Here is a 9,746-nt window from a genome sequence, read left to right on the forward strand (position 1 = left end):
TCTTCTCAATATACACAACCTCGCTTTGTGCAGAAATTCATTCCCATGGTTTCTCATACCACTGATATGCTGATGATACCCAGCGCTTCCTGTCGTTCCTCCCAGACAACCACACTGTCTCTGCCGAGATCTCATCATGAATTGCAGATATCTCAGCATGGATGAATAAACACCACCTTCAACTCAACCTCTCCAAGACTGATCTCTTGGTCATTCCAGCCTGTAACTCTCTACAACAAGAAATCAGTCATGATTGATGACCTACTAACCTTCAAAACTCAGGTGGCTTCTGTTGCTTGGTTGTGCCGATTCGTCCTGTATGACATCAGGAAGATCAGACCCTTCCTGTCTGAACATCCAATACAACTCCTGGTCCAAGCTCTCATAATATCATGCATCAACTACTGCAGCTCCTTCCTGGCAGGCTCCCTGCATCTACAGTCAAACTTCTGCAGATGATCCAGAATCCAGCATCACATCTGCTGTTCAGATCACTTCACTGGCTTCCAGTTGCTTCCTGCATAAAATTTAAAACTCTGACACTTGCATTCAAAACTACAATGAAAACAATTCTCTCCTACCTGAACTCTTTCAATCAGGTCTACACTCCCTCCCGCTCATTACGCTCGACCAACAAAAGGCGCCTGATCCAACCACCACAACAGGGCTGTTCAATAGCTAGACTCTTCTCTTCTGTGGTTTCCCGGTGGTGGAAGAAGTTACCAAACTCTTTTCAATCTGCAGAGTGTCTCTCACTCTTTAAGAAAAGACTAAAAACCAGCTCTTCACTCAACATCTTTGCACTTGACAAACTGCAAAAAATAAAAACAAAAAAAAAATCTGCCTATAGACACCACAGTCCTATTATCACACTTGAACTTGTTTTATGGCACTTATCCAGGTGGTTTTCTCCTGACTAGATCCTTGTTTGTGTTGTATCTACTCTCAAATGTCCATCGCTTTGGATAAAAGCGTCTGCTAAATTAAACTGTAGAATTGTTTTAAAAGATAAAAACACAGCACAGTATTTTTTTTTTTGCTTATTGCAGAATGATAATAAGGTGCAGTCGGATCATTCTACACAACACTGTCAACAGTAGAGAAATGGACAGCACTAGAGAATGGTCTGGCTATGTATGTATTGTTGCTGATCAAGCTGACAGATTGCCTTAGGCCAAATGTTCCTGTTCTCCACACATCCTGTCCACATGTGTTTACCTCAACCTAACCCTAAAAAAATATCAGCCCCACACTGTAATAGTTAAAAACAGTGTTCATTCTGCAAATGAGAGATTTGAACCAACCAAAAAATTCTGCATTTCTTTTTTTTTAATACATTTATTTCCCTCTGCATAATGTGTTAACAAGAACTCTGGGTAATGTGAACAGCTGGTCAGAATGAGCACAGAAACAGCTGGGAAATTTATGATGAGATATGAGCTGAAGTATAGAAAGTGTAATGTTCAGTTATTTCTAATCCCCTCGCCATCCACAACAGGTGTAAGAAGGGTCTTGCTCTGGAACACTTTAGTGGCACGCAGAGGGACAGCAGTGAACACTATTCAGGCATCGTCACGCTCTGCTGGAAGTTTAAACCACTGCTAAACATAAAATATTCAGTATGTGGTCACAAGCTCTAGCACTTATCAGCTTTACTGCTGTTGGGATATTACTGCACCAGCATGTATGAATGTATTTCTCTGAGCAAAGGCAAGCCCAGGATGTGCAGGATGTCACCTCCCCTCTCCAGGTACCCTAGGGTGGTCTAAATAGGCAATGCAAAGCAACTTCAATCCACATAAAGCTACTATAGACAGAAATAAAACAAATCAAACTGCCAACAGGCGGCTTGAATTGCAAAATACATGTCAAAAATGGGATACTTGCGGATGAACAAGTAAGATGAGATGTTTACTGTCAGTTTTTGAAGGACGTAAAGGACACAATCTGCATTTAGGCAGGGGGAAGAGAAATCCAATTTCACTGTGTATACTGCTGCCGCATTTTAATGTCAGTCGTAAATGTACTCTAGCTGAATCATATCCAGAAGCAAACTGGATGTGAGATGAATGTTAAAGGGGCCATAAGAGAAACTGTTAACTGCCTCGTAGCACAGAACGACTGTAATATATCTGCAGGGCTCGGAGAAAGGCCTCTGCTGTAATTAGCAGGCATATTTGTCTGTTTTGTGTCAATCTGACTTTTGTGTTTTGTGACAGGCCACTTTTGCTCAAGGTGACAGTATATGGAGCATGAAAAACTTGTTCCGCTGTTGGACTGATTCCTACTTGGACTTTTTTTTGTTGTTGCTTCGCAGCAGACGATCCGTATCACTTAAGGTCAAATGCCCCTTCACTTCAGGTGCAAGTAGAGAGGGTGTCCATCTGCATGTCATTCTGTCGGTCCGTCTCTTTGTCCGTGTAATCCCTACCTACAGTCCTCTGCAGTGGTGAGCCACTGATGGCTGGCCTCTCTCTGTGTGAGTCTGATCCCCACCGCCTGTGAAGTCAAATGTTGACAGAGAATCACGAACCACATCAGAATACTAAGGAGGCCAGAGAGTGCTTTTATGAGAAAGAGAGAGAGAGTAGGAGCAGGAAACTCTGTGTGTGTGTGTGTGTGTGTGTGTGTGTGTGTGTGTGTGTGTGTGTGTGTGTGTGTGTGTGTGTGTGTGTGTGTGTGTGTGTGTGTGAGTGTGTGTTCATATTTTTATACTATAAAAAGTATAAGCTTGGCGAGGGCTTATATTTTGTAGTAAGAATTATCACCGTTACTCCAGGATATTTTGTGAAGCTGTACTGCTGCTCGTTCGCTTCAATTCTGCTTGTTTCACTTCAAATGACCTCTTTCAGGGGAATAATCATAAAGACTGCAAACAAAAAACTCTGTGACTCTGTGTCTCTCTTTTTTGTAGCAAATGTCATAAAACAACTCACATTATGCTGGGAGTCTGCGGTAGAGTAAGTAGACTTACGCCATCTCAAAATGAGGCTTATAAGCTTTGATAGCAAACAAAATCTCCTGGCAACCTTGTCATTTTTTGCAGTGCGTGCCTATTATTCTTTGTGCCTAGCAGTGTGAGTGTGTGCTCGAGTGAAGAAAGGGAATAAGAGAATAAAAGCGATAAAGACAGAGATGAAAGGCCAGTGTTGGCTATAGCGGCTGGTCGGCTTGGGTCTGTGGTTTCTGAAGGGTGTCTTGGCCTCTCATGCAAATGAGCTTGCATCTTATCAGCTCTCCATGACACCGAAGTCCAAATAATGAATACTTGGCTGTAGTGGTTGGGTGCGCTTGATTTGGTCTGTCAAGCACACTAAAAGAATAGAAAGCACTAAGCCTTAGTTGCAGTAAGAGTCAGGCTGAATGAAGTGTGTGCAGCCTCGGCTGAAACGATGTAATCTTTGCGCCTGAAGACTCAGCATATAGCATTTGTTCACTAGTGTTAGAGAGTTTTATTCTCAAGTCTGGTGCAATTTCAATGGACTACAAAGTGAAAGCTTCAGTGTGATCATGTGACTAACAGCACAGCAACCGGATGCCTGTCTATGTTGTTCCATCTGTAAATCTGATTATGGCGAAGAGCTGATTATACACACATGCGCAGCTGCTCTGCTCTAATTGCTGCATTCATACTTAGAACTCATCAAATTTAGGGAATTTGTAGTTTCTAATTTGGGATACGAAAATGCAGATAATTAGATTTAAAAATTGACAGTTCAGCATTTTTACAATTAAATGTATTATTTTAGTTCCTCAGAAAGGCATCAGTATATTTTCCATTTTCTTCACGTTTCTTTTCAGATTATATTGCAGGTAGTTGAGCTGTGATTATCACTGACCCTAGGAGAGGGGAAGTGCTTGTTTCCTGCACTTAATGTTAAATGAAGCCATCAACTGCCAATATCAATAAAAAACAAACGAAAAGAAGAAGAGACTTGGTGTTGACACAGAAGACAAAGTAAGTAAATATTCAGCTATAACAAGTAATTTTATTTGTTTAGGATTCCTTCTTTTTAAAAAAAGATCATTATTACTCTGCCAAGGAACGCAGTGGAGTTATGTGACGATCGGCATGCGTTTGTCTGTCTGTCTGTTTGCAACATTACTCAAAAACAGTGAACGGATTTAGATGAGATTTTCAGGCAAGGTCAGAAATGACACAAGGACCAAGTGATTAGATTTTGGCAGTGATGCAGCTTATAGTCTGGGTCCACAGATTTGTTGAAGATTTCTGTATCATTGCCAGATAGCAGCATGGCATCACTGTAACTATGACAACAAGTGAACACTACATCAGCTGAGTGCTGATGATCAAGTGACTGTGATCCTACTACAAATCAACTGCTGCAGACTTAACAGGACTTATCCATCAGAAATGATAGAAGAAACAACTGATTAAATTGTGGGGGTGTTTCCGAGTCCCAGTAATTCCCACCGTCCACTACATATTTAGGTCACGCAATGTAGTCACACAAGCCTGTGCTCAGCACAAGGTCATTTTTTCATTAAAGATTTAATCCGTTGCAAGTGATACAATGACTGAACAGCCTTGACAGAGTGCTGCGCTGTCTGAGTGCTTTTCTTGTTTGTTATGTGCGTGATGACCAGTCCGTAGAAAATTGTCTGACTTGAATCTGGCTCATGGTGCAAAAAAGACTGGAGACTGCTGTTATACAGAATGACACAGTTAAAATCAGAGAACACAAATGGTGAAAAAGACATCAGACGAATAGAACTGAAACAATATCTCAATATCTTTATATCTGCATCTTTTATCTTTTAATTTAATGGGTCTGATGAAGACATTTGTGTTTACTTCAGTATCGTCTTTCACATTATCTTACATTACATGCTGTCTTTGTTGTGCTTCTTGTCTTGCTGTTGCAGTCATCTCTTACCCTCATGGCAATCATTTAACCTTAACCTTATCTGGAGATCACATTGATTTTCTTGCCAGTGCTATTGCTATTAAAACACCTACTTGAGGACATTAAGTCAATGCCTGTGTCATTTTCAGTGTGAGAGGATGTTGTGTGCTTCTCCTCCCAGGCGCCTCTTTTCCAGTGACATTATCCAAATTCAGGAGTTTGTTTACCTACAGCAAAAAACGTGGGTTTGAAAATGACTGCGTCATTGCTGTGCCCTGCTGATGAAGTGAGCAGATTGGAAATGGGAAGGTTAATGAGATTTTCACAAAGTGTCCGTCTAGCGGTTTGAACTCAGATTAAATTGACACACTCTGATTAAAATTAATTGACCTGTGAAATGAGTGTGTCCCTCAACAGTTAAGGATTGATGGATATCGCAGAGGGGTCGGGAAGAAGACAGTGATAAAAAAAGAAGAAGAAAATGAACTTAGTTTGATTTGAAGTAAAGGACAGATATGGTAAGAGACAGCTCATAGTCCATACTAATTACTGAGCTGGGGGTGCTCTGTTTCACAGTACTGTGCGTGTCATACAGTGAATCTTGTCATTTAACTTTGTTTTTGAGAATGTTTTTGTATAGCATGGAGCTTTTATCTGTTTGCGATGACCAGTCCCCTGTACTTTGCAGTGGTCTGCTGGGGAAGCAGCATCACAACCAGTGATAAGAACAGACTGAACAATCTGATCAGGAGAGACTGGATGAATGGATATTTGTAACTGATCACAAACAAATGCAATCCAAAATAAGTTTACCTCAAATTGAAATTCATCCATCCATCCATTCTCTATACACCGCTTTATCCTCACTAGGGTCGTGGAGGGTGCTGGAGCCTATCCCAGCTGACTCGGGCGAAGGCAGGGGACACCCTGGACAGGTCGCCAGTCTGTCGCATGGCTACATATACAGACAAACAGTCAGACTCACATTTACACCTACAGGCAATTTAGAGTAACCAATTAACCTCAGCATGTTTTTGGACTGGGAGGAAGCCGGAGTGCCCGGAGAAAACCCACGCATGCACAGGGAGAACATGCAAACTCCATGCAGAAAGATCCCAAGCCCAGGCCAGGATTTGAACCGGGGATCTTCTTGCTACAAGGCGAAAGTGCTAACCACTACTCCACTGTGCAGCCCCAAATTGAAATTGTCAATGCAGTTTAATTGTACAGGAGCCAAAATTTTAGAAGACAATCTTCAGTATATCCACAAAACTAGAGAGTATAAGAAAAGACCATCCCCTCATTTCTGCCTTTTGTCTGGTGTGTCACACAGTGTGTCTGTAAACAAATTATTCAAGTTTGCAGCCTATTGTGATTTCACAGCAGGATAAGCACTGCTCTCAACCTCTGAACCTTGAAATACACATCATGGTGAAAAATGAGACTTATATCAAGTTGTTAAAAATTAGTGTAATATGAGACTTTTAAGTCCGTTAAGTTGCATAGCAATTTTACTGCAAATTGGACTTATTACTGCATATCCCACAAATGGGATTCGGGTCAGTGCTTGAACTCTTTGTCATGCTCCTCAAACCCTTTGGACCAATGTGTGCATAATGACAAAAATGCATTGTCTTTCTGAAAGAACATGCTTCCCCTGGGACTTTCACTGTTGTAATGGGCATTCCTGGTCTGCAACAAAGTTAGGTGGAACATGTCAAACTAACATCCATATACATGTGAGTTAACAGAACAGTTCCTAGAGGATCAGACTGCCTCTACTGGCTTCTCTACTTCCACAGGTTAACTATGAATATGTACACACATGAACCATCCCTCTAACTACAAAGACAGATCTATCTTGATAGATTTCAAATGTGGATTGATACCAACGGAGGTTTTAGCACCAAGTACGCACATTATTAATAAATGTTAACCAAACCATTAAATATAAATCAAGAAAGCTGCTGCTGTGGACAATGCATAGTTGCAAATAAAGGAATACAAGGAGTTGTGTTTTGTACTGTAGCTTTTTCCACATTTTCTGCTGAATGTCTTTGAAAAACACCCAATAAAATGATTTGAATAGGAAACAAAGAATGATAGCAGTGCTGTGGTGTAACTTGTGTGGTTTCTGAAATGACAACAAAAGTCAGTAACAGCATATTGTGTCTTATACTGTATACACCACTGGTGACCGAGCTCAATAAGATGAAAATTGTGTCTGCATGGCATTTAGTCCAATTGGGGCCACAGGGAAATTAGACCGTGTCTCCTCTGCAACAGATTTCTGCCTGATTGTTGAATGTCAGCGTAAAGTGGTTGCTCTTGAAAGAAGGTTTTGCTGTTTGCTTCTGAAGGGTGGGCGTAAAATACTTACCACTAAAATGGGTACTTGGACTTCCTTGAAAGTGATTGCTTCTAGCAACACTGAGCATACTCATGTTGACTCACGGAAAGACTCTTAAAAACAGCTGGAAGCGACAGCCTTAAACTCTAATGTTATGTCTCATAGCTCACCTGTGTGATGTAAAGGAAAGTGCAGTGAAACGTACAGTTTGGACTAATCGTGACCTGGACTGATCCTCTCTCCATGTTGGAGATCATTTGTAACTGCATGTAATCAATGCAGTTACCAGCACTTTTATTCTACATGGTGCACAACTCTCTCCCTTAGGTGAGAGTTGTGCACCATGCAGCCCCTATCTATGTTGAGCATAGATAGGGGTCTGACCTAATAAGAGGGCTGTCACGCCTGTTATAGAAACATGACCAGAGGGTCCATTAAGATATGCAGCTGGCACGTTCAGTTGTCCTTAGATTAACGGAAAGGAGTGCATGTCTAAAAGTGGATTACATGTCACTTAACAAAAATAATAGCTAGTACATGTTATTTTAAATAAACAGTCATCTTCACTCCATAGTCGCAAAGACAACAAAACAATCTTTGACAAAAAATTTAGAGAGTCTTGTTCAGTCATTTGAAACTGTTGCTAAAAGTCATGTCTTTGTAAGTTAGATATTTTAATGTTTTTTCCATCAAAATAATCTCCTCAGGCCTTAAAATGACACTGAATGTAACACAGTTGCTTATTACCGTAAATGAACAAGTCTTTGAGGTCCCGTCCTCTCCCTGCACTCTTAGCTGCAGTTTGAGCACACCAGCTCACCTACAGCTCTGCTCAAGATTGATTTGTTAGGTCTATGAAATGTTCCACCTGTTTCCAGGTGGAAATGATCCACAATGACATTGCCTGGAAATTGTGCTGATGAAATATCTTCCAGCTTTAAAAAACAAACAAACAAACAAACATATTTTAACAAATTAAATTACTATATTTTTATTGAGGCGGGTTGGTGAAAATTAGATAATCTTCAACCGTCAATGGAAAGAATTTGAAAGGGGACCTGCATCCAAAGTCCATCCAAAATTGTCTTTTCTTGTTTTTAGACATTTTAAAGCCTTGGCTGATAAAGCATTTTTATGCCCAAATATAGATTATTCTCTCAGCGTACAGTCTGTGTGCAGATGAAACTATCTAGTCTCTCATTATTGTAACAGCCCTATGATTTCATCCCTGAAGTAAAACCCATCTTCACACCCCAAATGGCCCCTTTGTATAAATAGTTGACTGCAGTGCATAGACTATAGTGTGTGGCTAATTCACTCTCAATTCAAAGTGATGGAAACTCTAATTGAACAGCCATTAAGACAGTAATGAAGAAACCACTCCATGAATTAACTGTACAGAAACTGAGCTGGGTATTTGTTCTGTGATGAGGAAACAGTTGATCAAGCTGATTCAATCTCACAGAAACATGTTTATGTATTCATTAAAATATATTGTCCATGTAAAGATGCAAGGCCAGATAGCAAGACTACAGATGCTACAAGCCTTGCTGGGAGCAGGGATATAAAAATCAGTGTTCCCCGCATTTGGCAAGGCCATGCCTCACAAACATAACAAGGATGCTGATGGTATTAGAAGAGTCCAATGAGTGGGCATTATACACACGTGGACAAAATTGTTGGTACCCCTCAGTTAAAGAAGGAAAAACCCACAATTCTCACTGAAATCACTTGAAACTCACAAAAGTAGCAATAAATAAAAATTTATTGAAAATTAAATAATCAAAAACAGCCATTACTTTTGAATTGTTGATTAACATAATTATTTAAAAAAACAAACTAATGAAACAGGCCTGGACAAAAATGATGGTACCTCTATAAAAGATTGAAAACTATTTGACCAGAGTGACATGATTAACTCAGGTGTGTCATTTAATTGACATCACAGGTGTTTCCAAACTCATAATCAGTCAGTCTGCCTATTTAAAGGGAGACAAGTAGTCACCCTGCTGTTTGGTGAAAAGGTGTGTACCACGCTGAACATGGACAACAGAAAGCGAAGGAGAGAATTGTCCCAGGACATCCGAAAAAAATTTATAGCCAAACATCTTAAAGGTAAAGGCTATAAGACCATCTCTAAACAGCTTGAAGTTCCTGTGACAACAGTGGCTCATATTATTCAGAAGTTCAAGACCCACGGGACAGTAGCCAACCTCCCTGGACGTGGCCGCAAGAGGAAAATTGATGACAAATTGAAGAGACGGATCGTTGGAATTGTATCCAAAGAGCCCAGAGCAACCTCCAAAGAAATTAAAGGTGAACTCCAAGGCCAAGGTACATCAGTGTCAGATCGCACCATTCGTCGTTGTTTGAGCCAAAGTGGACTTCATGGGAGACGACCAAGGAGGACACCACTGCTGAAAAAAACTCATAAAAAAGCCAGACTGGAATTTGCAAAAATGCATGTTGACAAGCCACAAAGCTTCTGGGAGAATGTCCTTTGGACAGATGAGACCAAACTGGAGCTT

This window comes from Acanthochromis polyacanthus, chromosome 6, assembly GCF_021347895.1.
Source record: "Acanthochromis polyacanthus isolate Apoly-LR-REF ecotype Palm Island chromosome 6, KAUST_Apoly_ChrSc, whole genome shotgun sequence".
NCBI lineage: Eukaryota > Metazoa > Chordata > Actinopteri > Pomacentridae > Acanthochromis > Acanthochromis polyacanthus.